Genomic DNA, 11,694 nt, shown 5'->3' on the forward strand with positions numbered 1-11,694 from the left:
TTGCCCAAGACTAAACCTTTGTGCGGACCTGGTGAGCCTGCCCAAGGGAGCACGTATCCCAATTTAAACACTAGGGCCTGGGGCACCTCGGTGGCTCCGCGGGGTAATTGTCGGACTCTTGATCTTAGCTCAGGTCTTGATCTCAGGGTCACGAGTTCAAGCCCTGCATTGGGCTCCACACTTGGTATAGAGTCTACTCAAAAAAAAAAAAAAAAAAAAAAAAAGAAAACAAAAAGACCAGGCCTGAGAAGTCCGGAGGGGACTGGGATTCCCATGTGCCTGAGACTCAGTGAGAGTTGAGAGCAGTCCCTCCAGGGCCTGGAGTAGATCTCTCTGTCTCCTCTGCAACATTTCACACAACTTTAACAGGTGATTTTTTTTAAAGATTCATTCATTTATTTTAGAGTGTGTGAACAGGGGGAGTGGCAGATGGAGAGAGGGAGGGAGAGAATCCCAAGACGATGTCCCGCTGAGGACGGAGCCTGTTGCCGGGCTTGATCTCACGACCCTGAGATCATGACCTGAGTTGAAACCAAGAGCCAGCAGCCCAACCGACTGAGCCACCCAGATGCCCCTAACTGTTGATTTTTTTACAAGAATTGTTTTCCTATAACAATTCTAAGTTGCAGATGAGCAAGGCCTGCATATATTTTGTTCACGTTATTCTAGCATCAGCAGGGCACCTGTAAATGGTGGGTGTTCAATAAATCTGTGTTGACTGACAAAAACAGAGTCAGTCTGTCCTCCTGGGCCTTCTGCATTCTAAACCCACACCCAATTTTTTAATACTGTAACCTACCTTATATTTTCCCCTCTAACCCTGTGACTATCCCAAGTATCTTATATAAAACTTCCATTTTTCCTTCCAGCACCCACATATTACCTAAATATATTTTCTCTCAGGACTGTTTCAGACACAGAAGCAAGGAAATGCCTGAGGACACGACAAGATAGACACATGGGGCCACTTCTGTCTGGTCTACGAGCTTTCCTCCGCTGTCTGCGCGTAAGCCAGCGTGAGAGGCCTGTTCACCCCATGCCTGGATTGGAAACTTGATCACCACTGGTGTGTTCTCAATATCCTGTTATTAGATAATTTTAAAACATTCTTTTCCCTTGAGGGTAATCATGATGAACAAATACTCTTTCTCTGGAAGGAGTTTCACAGGGTGGAAAGGCTGTAAGAACTTCAGTCCCAGCCCAACACCATTTCACTGCAAGTTGTTACATTTTTAGCTAAAGAGATACATTCCGCCCAGGACTCAAGAACTGAAAGCAAAAGTTAAATGAAACAAAGGGGACATGCTGTTCTGATTCCAAAGTAAATATGAAAGTCATCGTGAGTGCCGGGGATTTCCTGGTCTGTGCGCAACTTTTAACTTGCAAATAACACCATCAGAGCAGCCCTGGACAAGTGCTAATGAGGAGTCACAAGGAAGTCTCGTAACAGCCAGATCTGTCCCACAGCAAGCACGCTTGCCCTTCTCGCTGGCGGCTTACCTGTGGTTTCTTGGTCCTGAGAGTACTTGACGGCCATCGTTGACACAGTTCGAAGTCGCCCAAGTGGAGATCAAGAACACTTTCCATCACCCCAGAAAACTCCTTCTTGCCTCTTTCTGGGGAACGCCGATCTAGACACCCCGTCCCCAGCCTCAAGCACTGCTCTGATTGGCATCATGGCGGCTTCGGTTTGCTTGTCGGACTTCACATAAATGGAATTGTCCGGCTTCTTTCACTCACCACGCTTTTCGCTTCATCCACGTGCCAGTGCGTATTAGTAGCCCGTTGTCTTCACTGACAAACAGTACCCCACTGGATAAATACACCCTGATTTGTGTCTCCATCCTGCTGAGGGGCATTGGGTTACTTCCCAATCTGACCCTTTATGAAGGGTGAAGCTAGGAACATTTTGGTTCAAGTCCTCTGTGAATCTCTGGATTCATTTCTGTTTTCTTTTCTACATACCTGGACAAGGAACTGTGTATTTTTTGTTTTTATGAGGAATTGCCGAAACTTTTACAAAGTGTTTACAGCATTTACACTCCCACCAGCAATATGTGAGAATTATAGCTGCTGAACACCCCTCCTAAGACTTAGTATTGTCACTTTCTAAATTTGACCTCTTCTGTTGAGTATGTACTGGTATCTCATTATGCTTCTAATTTTTATTTCCTGGTAATTAATGATGTTGAATATATTTTCATATGCTCTTTCTTACTTAGAAATCAACCTTTCTGAAGTGACTGTTCAAATCTTCTAGTTTTAAACCAGACATATTGACTTATTATTTTTTAAGATTTATTTATTTATTTTAGAGAGAGAGGTGGCGAGAGTGAGCACACGCTCGGGCAAGCAGGAGGAGGGACAGACAGAGGGAGGGAGAATCCCAAGCAGGCTTCATGTTCAGCGCAGAACCCAACACAGGGCTCGATCTCACAACCCTGAGATCATGACCTGAGCAGAAATCAAGAGTCAGACACTTAACCGACTGAGACCCCAGGTGCCCCCCAACTTTTTATTATTGATTTAAGGGAGTTCTTTACATATTCTGGGTATGAGTCCTCTGTTATATACATTGTGATTATTTTTTCCAAGTTGGTGGCTTGCCCTTTCCTTTACTAACAGTTTCTTTTAATGAGTAGAATATGTTAATTCTGATGGAGCCTGAGTTAACAATGTTTTCTTTTATGTAGAGTGCATTTTATATCACATTTAAGAAATGGGGCACCTGGGTGGCGCAGTCGTTAGGCGTCTGCCTTCGGCTCAGGGCGTGATCCCGGCGTTATGGGATCCAGCCCCACATCAGGCTCCTCTGCTATTAGCCTGCTTCTCCCTCTCCCACTCCCCCTGCTGTGTTCCCTCTCTTGCTGGCTGTCTCTATCTCTGTCAACTAAATAAATAAAATCTTTAAAAAAAAAAGAAATCTTTATCTACCTCAAGGTCATAAAGGTTTTCTTCTATGGTTTCTTTTAGAAGCTGTGATATTAGCTTTTGCACTTAGGACTATGATTCATCTCAGATTAATTTTTGCACATGCTGTGAGTTGAGGGCCAAGGTTCATTTTTTTTTTTTTTCCTGAACATTGTTCCAACACAATTTATTGAAAAGTTCCCTTCCCCATTGAATTGCTTTCCTTACTGTCTTTGTCAAAAATCAATTGGACTATATTATATGTGGAGGTTTCTTTTTGAACTCTGTGTTCTGTTCATCTATTTCTCTATCCTTATAACAATAAAATACTGTATTGATCACTGTATCTTTAAAGTAAGCATTGGGGGGCGCCTGGGTGGCTCAGTCGTTAAGCGTCTGCCTTCAGCTCAGGTCATGATCCCAGAGTCCTGGGATCGAGCCCCGCATTGGGCTCCCTGCTCCGCTGGGAGCCTGCTTTTCCCTCTCCCACTCCCCCTGCTTGTGTTCCCTCTTTCTCTCGCTGTCTCTCTCTGTCAAATAAATAAATAAAATCTTTTAAAAAAATATAAAGTAAGCACTGATATCAAAAAAAATAAAGCAAGCACTGATCATTCGAACTTTGTTTTTCTTCAATATTGTCTTGGCTGAGTCCTTTAAATGTTTATATAATTTTTAGAATTGTGAATATATTTTTAAAAGTTGCAGGGACTGTGATTAGCATCATGTTCAACCTTTGATCAGTTTCAGAAGTACTGACATTTCCTTGTTACTGAGTCTTCTAATCTATGAGCAAAGTATAGCCCTCCAGCTATTTGCCTTCTTTAATTTCCTTGTTTTCAGTACAAAGATCTTATCTTTTATTGTATTTATTGCTAAGTATTTCATAGTTTTATGCTATTGTAATTTTTTTTTAATTTAGATCTTCAGTTGGTAAAAGTATTTTAAATTGTGTGTCCGGTTATTTGTTGTAAGTGGGAATAAAATCAATTTTAGTATAAGGGTCTTTTATCCTGCTACCTTGCTAAATTCACTTACTGTAGTCATTGGTTAGATTCTTCTGGGTTTTCCTTAGCAAGCTGTCACATCATCAATAGATACAAACAATTGTATTTCTTCCCTTCCTATTTTATTCCTTTTATTTTTTCTTGCTTTATGGTACAGGTCGGGACCTCTAGCACGATGATGAAGAGACTTGATTAGCAACAACCCCTGGCCTCATTCTGGACCTTGGGGAAAGAGTGACATTAATTACAGATCTCTCATAGGCATTCTTTATCAGATTGAGGCGGTTTCTTTCCATTCTTAGTTTACAGACGGCTTTTTTAAAATAAAAAATGGGAGCTATACATATAGAGCTCATCATGCAGTTTTCCTGTTTATTCTGTTAATATGGAGAATTGCACCGATTAATTTTTGAGAATCAAACCAACCCTTAATTTCTAGGATAAACTCCACTTGCTCATGATGTCATATCCTTGTTATACATTGCTGGATTTAATTTCCTAATATTGTGCTCAGGGGTTTTTTTAGGGGGGGAGGGGCAGAGAGCAAGAATCCCAAGCAGGCTCCATGCTCAGCACGGAGCCCAAAGCAGGGCTCAATCCCACGACACTGAGATCACGACCTGAGATGACATCAAGAGTCGGACACTTAACCCACTGAGCCACCCAGACACCCCTGTGTTCAAGATTTTTTCTTTTTTTTTGTAATCTCTACACCCAATGTGGGCTTGAACTCACAATCCCAAGATCTAGAGTTGCGTACTCTACAGACCCAGCCCACCAGCTGCCCGTTGTTTAGGATTTGTGAGTTAAGGGTGGAGAAGGAGAGATACAAGGGGGGAAATGGAAATGGGTCAGTTAAGATTCCAGGAGAACATGGAACATCACTAGAACAAACTACTGAAATCTGGTAGAGAAGGTAAGAACTAATTAAAAGTCAACAGTTATACTAAACACACTCACGATGTTGCTGAGTGGAGAGAACAACGGTGAATTTCACTAACGACACTCAATCCCGCGACATCAGTCTTCCTGGCAGAGTCTGAGTGCCATGGTACCTACGGCAGGGGTGCCTGCCTTGCGTCCACCAGGGCACGGCTCTGGAGCAGGGTGGACTGTGAGCGCCTCGTGGCCCCCGCCAACTTAGGTTTCAGTGCACAGGGAGAGAAAGCAGGCTAACTCCCAGCTGGAGGCTAAAGGACCAGACCCGTCCTTACGAGAGCCAAACAGCCGGACAGGAGACAGTGTTGGGACTGACAGGCCCCTGGGCTGACTAGGCCACAACTCTGAGATGAGGGAAGCTTGTGCAGAGCAAAAGAACGGGTCAAAGACGAAGCTGGAGCGAAGTTGTGGGAGAGAGAGCACATCTAGACGGCTGTCTGTGCGCGGGAGGGCTTGGGGCAGACTGCTCCCTGTTCTCAAAGCTTCCAGCCGCCCCGACTCCATGCCTGCATAGCTTTGAGTGTCTGACATCCAGAAGCTGCAGTGATCAATTCCAGATGCCTACGCCCCTCATTCTACCATTTCCCCCACTGATGAGAGGTAGGAAGAGGAACCTAGGGAAACGCCAGGATTCTCGGGGCCACGCCTGCTGTCGTTGAAGAGAGGCTGTGGGATCCAGCCCTTCTCTCAGTGGCCCTGGGCAAGGCCAGAGAGAGGGGTTCAGTACAGACGCTCAGGAGACGCTGACTCGCAGGCTTGTGTACTTGGTCCTGGCCTTGAGCAAATGCAAAATGTGCACGGACAGGCCTTGCCAAGTTGGGAGGACAGAAACGAGAGAATTGTGGTTGCCATAGTCTTACAACCTCTGCACTGAATGGGCATAAAATCTGCTCCGAACAAAAAAATCGAAACTGTCTAGGAAATTGGAGGCACACTTGGCTTGGCGAGTCAGGGGCCTGAGGTAGACGAACGCAGTTGCAGTGGACGGAGGTCACGGCCCAGCCGTGCAAGTCCGCAGCTGGCTGGTCTGGCTCTGAGCTCTGCTTTCCCCTTCCTAGCGTGTGGCTGCAGCAGACATCATTGGTGCTCACCCCACATCCTCTTTCCCTCCCTGTGCACCCAAATGCCATGAGCAGTTTACACCGGCCACCCACCCCGGAGCATGACCCGCGGTCGATGTGAGTCTGAGCTCACTCCCACGGCTGCTACCTCTGCCTCGCCTGCTCTTCCCCCTGCAGATCCGGTGAGGCTAGACCCCAGCCTATTCTCCCTGCTGGATCCTGCGGCCCTCCTTTGCCACGGGCTTTCCTCAAGAGCCGTTCAGCCTCAAGAGATCCCGTGGCCCTAAGTCCCCGTGCCAGCTTCTGCAACAGAGGGGCGCCTGCAGCGGACGGCCCGATCTGCACCCATCCACACCCAGCTGCAGAACGGGCACACAGCTCTGAAGAGTGTCGTCTGGATTCACTGCGCTGATACTCGTGAGGTTCCGAGAAGAGTGTCCGGCACACAGAGCTCAGCAACGTCGGCGCTTATCACGAGAGGTCAGTGCCGTCAGATATAAAGATACGGCAGTTCTGTGTCACACTTTCCAGAACGCCTGCTTAGTGCGGCTGTTTGAGGAATGGTGCTTGTCAGGCTACGTCAGTGTCACCACTGGTCGCAGGGAACGTGGTCCGCAGTGTCAGGGTTTCACAGCAACCGCCACCACACCTGCGACAAACAGACTCGCAGTGGGACCCGTCCCGAGGAGAGGAAGTACACACTTCATGTCCCTCCCCCATGCCTGTCAGCAGAGCGACAATTAAATAAGTCACGCTCGGACCACGGAACATCACGCAGCGACATAAAGTAAGAGTACATTTGACAGAAGCAAATTTGAATTCTTTCTGGAGGAATGCATCCTCAAAGTGGGCCTCAAAAACCCACTGATAGCACCCCAGTGGACATGAGCCCCCAGGTAAGGGTCACAACACACCCAGAATCCTCAAATATAAAAGAAGTACATCTAATATGCTTACAGAAATAGAAGAGAGAATTGAACAAAACAAGACAAAATCAGAGAGGGAGACAAACCACGAGAGACTCTGGACTCGGGACACAGACTGAGGGTTACAGAATGGGTGGAAGGGGTAGCAAGGGATGGGCAGGAAGGACGGCGCGTGATGTGATGACACTGGGTGTTACATGCAACGGATGATCACTGACCTCTACCTCTGAAACTAGTAATACACTGTATGTTAATTAATTGAATTTAAAATTAAATTAAATTAAAAAAAGAAATAAAAGAGGGAATTGAACACATGGGTAAAGAGCAAGAAATTATAAAAAATAAACAGGCATATTTGTTAAAGGACAGAATAGAACTTCCCGACATTGAAAAATAATTACTGAAATTAAAACCTTAATGAGATAATTGCACTGCTAATGAAGAGATAGTGAGAGAGTCAATGACCTTGACGCACAACCCGTGGAGAGTGCGAGACCACGGCACCAAGAGATGAAGAAACAGGAAAACAAACACATTAGACATGGAGACTTTGTCTAATTCCAGACCCAGAAAGAGATAATAAAGAGACGGGGAAAATCCAATATAAAGAAGTAGTGGCTGAGAGCTTCCCAGAAACTGCAAAAGGCTGAGACTCCGTAATTTAAGGCGGCAAGTGCTCCATTAAGCCACAATCAAACCGAAACCACCCTGAAGATTCAAGGACAGAGGAGTTCCCAGACAGGCTTGAAAAGTCCTTTACAACTGCCAATGAGAGCTTTGATTCTCAGGAACACGTCAGAGATAACTTCGTGGCTCACCTTGCTGGTAATTGTCACTTCTCAGAAGGCACAGGAAGTGGTAACATCTGACCCTCACCGTCACCAACGTGGAAGAAAACAGCTGAGAAGTAACAAACAAAAGGACCTTGAGAGACGAGAGCAATGCTATTGTCGTTTTCCGTTTCTGTTTTCAACATGGCCATTGTAGGTTGCCTTCTCTGGCAAACGGACCCTCAGATGCAGACTGTGTGCAGGTGGGTGATGGGGCGTCACTTTCAGACATGACGCCTTTTGGCTCCTCATGGGCCCCGCGGAGGGTCTCCCGAGCGCCACCGGCAGACAGCACGCCCACAGCTGCGCAGCGAGTGACTGCGCGGGCGGAGGATCTGGACAGCACGACAGGTTCACCGCGACGGCCCAGGGGGAGAACGCTTCCTGCATCTACCCTTGAGGAACATACATTCCAGAACAGTTAAAGGATCCAGAAAAAACCGTTAACAACAGGAGATCGGTAGCCGGCAGAGCACTCATTCATCCATTCGACAAATATTTAAGCCAGACACTTACTGTTGGCAAACTTGGTGCACAAGACTGCAGAAACAGTGAGGAGTAACAGCTAGTCCTGACTAGCGGTGTGAAGCTGGCCGCCGCCTGCTGGCGAGGGTCGATCCTAAGTATTTCCTCCCATCTCCTAGGGATGTCCAGTTGGTAGCTTGAAATGGGCCACAATGGAAGAATTTACACCATGGAAACTGGATAACGCTACAAAACAGGGTTTTTTACCCCAACAGCCAATTGTTAAACATGCCCAATACTGCACCTCACTTCTGAGCTGATAACGCAGTGGAAAGTAAAGGTGGAAACTGTCCGCTCTGCCTCTGGTTACACACCCATGTATGTACAAAAGGTGCATTACAGACACTCCTAGATTGTGACAAGAGCCTCAGACTCATGCTGTCCAATGGAAGTATGTGAGCCACATACAGAATTTAAAATTTTCTAGTAGCCATATTTTTTAAAAGGTAAAAAGAGTGAAATTGTCATTACATATTTTATTTAACTCAATATATCCAGATTATCATTTCAACATGTAATCAGTACAAAAATATTTTGCTTTTTAATACATTTTCAAGATCCATATGTATTTTATGCTTATGGCACATCTCAATTCAGATGCTAAATTTAGGAGTTGGGAAGATGGTGGAGTAGGAGAACCCTAGACTCACCTCGTCCCATGGACACAACTAAATAACTGCCAAATCATCCTAAATAGCCCAGAAATCGACCTGAAGACAGACAGAACAAACTCCCCACTAAAGAGAGAGAAGGGGCCACATTGGAGAAGGTAGGAAGTGCAGAGACGCAGTTCGGGGAAGAAAGAGCCACCACGGTAGGGAGGGAGCTGTGGCTATGGAGAAGAGTAAGACAGACTAGCACGCAGGGGAGCCCACCTGCTGGGAAAAGAGAGGGGCTGATTTTTATGAGTTCTTGCAACCAGAGGGGGCTTCAATCCTAGAGCTCTAAAGGTCAGCGGGCTGGGCTTGGGAGAGCCCGGAGAGAAGGCAGAGCAAACAGCCTGCGGACATAAGTGGGGAAACAGCTGTCTGAAGAGTGCCTGGGGCACACAGTAGGGAGGTTATGTGTTCATCTCAGAGTTCCCAGAGAGACAGTGTTCATACAGAGACCCCTCTGGGAACAAAGGAACTCGCCGGCACCATTTCCCTCCTCCACCCCTTAGCATAAGCCACCAACACTTGCTTACCCCAAGCCCCCCCAACCCCCACACCCCAGTGGAACCACTCCACCCAGTCACCCTTGCCTCAGTCCCACCGCAGCAGGCCCCTCCCCCAGAAGACTGGCCCAAGCCCTTGCTTACACCATGTCTCCCAACCCAGGAGTTTTGCAGGGCAACAGGCCTCATTTCACAACAGACCAGAGCACACTTAGTTAAAACTTGCCACATTCAGGTCAGGGACCAGACACTGCCCACACAGGCAAACAGCCTCTGAAGACGACTGGCCTGAAGAATGAAGTGGCCAGGACACAACAGCAGGGCACATGCAGCACGCACTGGAGACACTTCCCGAAGTGCCAGGCCCTGGGGAATAGGGGACACGACACTGCAGGACCTCTTCTTCATAAGGTCAGTACCCTCACATGCAAAAGACAGCTCACTTTCCTAACACACAGAAATAGACAGAGGCAGACAGAAAGAGGAAACAAAGAAATTTATGAAGACAAGGTCACAGCCAGAGATGTAAGCGAAACAGATATAAGTAACATGCCTGATAGAGAATTTAAGTAATAATCATAAGGATACTCACTGGACTTGAGAAAAGGGTGGAAGACCTAAGTGAGACCCATAACACAGAGATAAGGAATAACATAGCAGAGAAAAGGGCTCAATAAATGAATGAGAAACACTCTTGATAGAACATCAGGCTAGAAGAAGCAGAGGAACAAATTCATGACTGAGAAGAAAGAGTAATGGAAGGTCATCAAGCTGAACAAAAGAGAAAAAAGAATTAAGCAAAATGAGCACGGACTTAGGGAACTCAGTGACTCCATCAAATGTAATAACATTGGTATAACATGAGTCCCATAAGAAGAAGAGAAAAGGAGGCAGAACATTTACGTGAAGAAATAGTAGCTGAAAACTTCCCTAATCTGGGGAAGGAAACAGAAATCCAGATCCAGGAGGCACAGAGAACCCCCAACAAAATAAAAAAAAGCAGATTCACATGACAACATAATGTAATTAAAATGGCAAAAAGTAGTGATAAAGAAAAAATTTTGAAAGCAGCAAGACAAAAGAAGACATATTCAAGGGAAACCCCATCAGACTAGCAGGGGGTTTTTCAGCAGAAACTTGGCAGCCCAGAAGAGAGTGGCATGAGATATTCACAGCGCTGAACGGGGGAAAATCTGCAGCCAAGAATACTCTATCTAACTCAAGAATGCTCTGACAGCAACGCTGTCATTCAGGACAGAAGGAGAGACAAAGAGTTTCCCAGATGCAAAATTTACATCAAAATACTTGAACTGTATTAGATTTTAAAAATTCATAGTTGAAAAAGTAGATTCACATACCCAAGTTTTTCCAAACATACTTAAAATTTTCAAATAACTAAACCAAATATGAGGTTTATTATCTTTTAATATTCATATTCACACTGATAAAACTTACTCATCTTTTCTAAAAATTTATTTGACTTTAAGGGAAAAGCATATCCAGTTGTGATGATGCTTTGCAGTTCAGTCTGGAAGGCTGTATCGCCAACATCAAACAAGGAACCGCGTTCTCCACAATCACGGACCCTATAAGATTTGGATATGTTCTTCATATTTGAATGAATTTATTGTGGGTTCAGCAGTATGCTACAGTTTTTAGGATTATATAAGAAAACTGGCGAATTGCTATTTTTTGGACTGTTCAATGTGAGAAAACAACATTGCCACTTATGCTAAAAAATGGCAGATTTGCACAACATGTCACAGGTTAGCTCCCACTTCAGAAGAACCAGCCATTGCTGGCGTGACCATTATACCTTTCGATCCCGGTGGACATGTCAAGCTGGAAGAGTGTGGAAATATGACCTTCCTGCCACCAAGTGCTGTTGTACTTCCGGTGGACATTGCAGACCATGAAGTGGTCAACTGAATTTGATTCACTCACAATAGATGAAACCACTGCTAATGTGCCTACAGGGATTCTCAGGAATGAGATCGACAGACACGAGGCTGTCAGTGAGGAGAGGTTATGGGAGATGTTTGGTTCATATGACCAGACAACAGGCAAGCGCAGTGTATCTCAGAAAGAACTAAATGTCCAATTCTTACCAGTTTTCGTGTGCACTGTGCTCAAAAGACAAGGTTACAGAGAAGGTTCCCGCAGGATGGCGTGTACCTTGATTAAACACTAACCTGCCTTAGTTCCAGGTCTGGCCATCTGGGTCTACTCAGAGATTTGATCTCATACACGGACAGCTTGAATTCCACTGATTTTTGCTGGCAACAAAACATGTTTTATAGACTATTAACATTATATCAAACTTAATTTAAGTGAGAATTGAAA

At 45.4% G+C, this 11,694-nt stretch overlaps 1 pseudogene; it reads left to right on the top strand.

The window, feature by feature from the left end:
- The first annotated feature begins 10,952 nt into the window (after nucleotides 1–10,952).
- Nucleotides 10,953–11,542, top strand: LOC123792451 (small COPII coat GTPase SAR1B pseudogene; annotated as a pseudogene).
- Nucleotides 11,543–11,694: the final 152 nt, after the last annotated feature.

This window comes from Ursus americanus, chromosome 16 (genome assembly GCF_024610735.1).
Source record: "Ursus americanus isolate L20-20 chromosome 16, mUrsAme1.1.p, whole genome shotgun sequence".
NCBI classification, from domain to species: Eukaryota; Metazoa; Chordata; class Mammalia; order Carnivora; family Ursidae; genus Ursus; species Ursus americanus.